Source organism: Clupea harengus, chromosome 4 (assembly GCF_900700415.2).
Source record: "Clupea harengus chromosome 4, Ch_v2.0.2, whole genome shotgun sequence".
In the NCBI taxonomy this organism is placed as follows: domain Eukaryota; kingdom Metazoa; phylum Chordata; class Actinopteri; order Clupeiformes; family Clupeidae; genus Clupea; species Clupea harengus.
The window spans coordinates 3666358-3667722 of record NC_045155.1 but is presented as its reverse complement, the minus strand read 5'-3'; the positions used below and the strand labels follow the sequence as shown (position 1 = coordinate 3667722).

The following is a 1365-nucleotide window of genomic DNA, read 5'->3' as shown; positions in this document are numbered from 1 at the left end:
CACACACACATTATATCTAGATCTTGATACATGGACACGCTGCTTCTGCACTCTAAAGCATTGTACCACTAGCGACTGTAAAAGAAAAAATCCCTATGGGCACACATTCACACACATACACACACTCCGAATCCCTCTCCAGCCTGAGCTTCTCTGGCACCTCCCTCAGACCCAGGGGGCACCCAGCAGACAGGCAGCCGCAGGGCCAGCTTTGGGTGGGATTACCGTCAGAGCTACAGGCTGGGACTTTCCAATTTGCTCCACCATACTTTCTGCTTGCCTTTGGTTTTGCTCTTATGTGATAGAGAACAAACATTTTCAACACTTCATTAGTAATGCATGCTGAGACCCATTAGCTACACTGAGGTAAATGTGCTTGGCATTTGGCTACCTATCCACACTGGTATGATCAGTCTGTGATTGATGTAGCCTGGGGCTTGGGGTGACATACTTTGCCACAGAGCCAGGGAGAGAAAAGTCGTGTTTGGAGTGAAAGATCTTGTGATTTAGCCTTTCTGTGGAAAAAGAGGGACTGTTTCCCACAGGCCGTGTGTCCTCTTAAAAGAGGAACTATCAAGTTCGCCCAAACAATTGCTACTTAAATGTTGTTGAAACCTGACCCAGTGATGGCGCCTAGTAGACAAAGCCGAGAAATCAAGCGTATCGCAACCATACCTGACGTTTGATAACCCATCGCGACACGACAGAACTTTGACGGCGTGGTGTTCGTATTACATTTAACATTCCTCGAATGCAACCACCGGACGTGTAACGCCGGTTGTCTTGAAGATCGACAGTGGCTTCTATGAGCTTCCTGTTCCATTTGGTCAGAACGGTGTCCACCCTTACCCCTCCCGTCACATTCATAATGTTTTGTTTTTAACACCATAGGAGCAGAGTTTCCAATAGATAGCCTATTTCCTTTTTCTTACAATAGTCTACCTCAAGGACATAAAGTACAATTCTGACATCTTATTGTACGTAACTGAATGTTTTGTATGTAACTGAATGAGAAGTTAATCACACAATGTAACTGAGTTGGATGTAAATCACGTAGCACAACGTGAATACAGGCTAAAGGACAACGCAAACAATTAACTTAGAAGACTTGCACTAACAAATTTCCCTATTTATGACCACACCCACTTCTAAGTGACTTGAACCAAGACATTTTTTTTTTTTTTTTAAGAACACAAGTTGGGATATGGCCATATCGGTGCAGTGCAAAATCAGTCATATAAGGCAAAAACAACAGAGTAGGCTACAGCAACACTATATCAACATGTCTGACATTCTGTACTGCAACAGCCAATGCCAGTGTAGCATTAGCTGTCTACCACATAGACAAAAATCGGACCACACACA

The 1365-nt window shown here is 43.8% G+C and overlaps 1 protein-coding gene across 1 annotated transcript in view; it reads right to left on the bottom strand.

Annotated features, from left to right (window-relative positions):
* Positions 1 to 811, bottom strand: part of rarga (retinoic acid receptor gamma a) — a 37243-nt gene extending 36432 nt beyond the window's left edge. The window contains exon 1 of the mRNA XM_031565812.2: positions 676 to 811. The gene's annotated coding sequence lies outside the window, so the exon portion shown is untranslated. The remainder of the gene's footprint in view (positions 1 to 675) is intronic.
* Positions 812 to 1365: the final 554 nt, after the last annotated feature.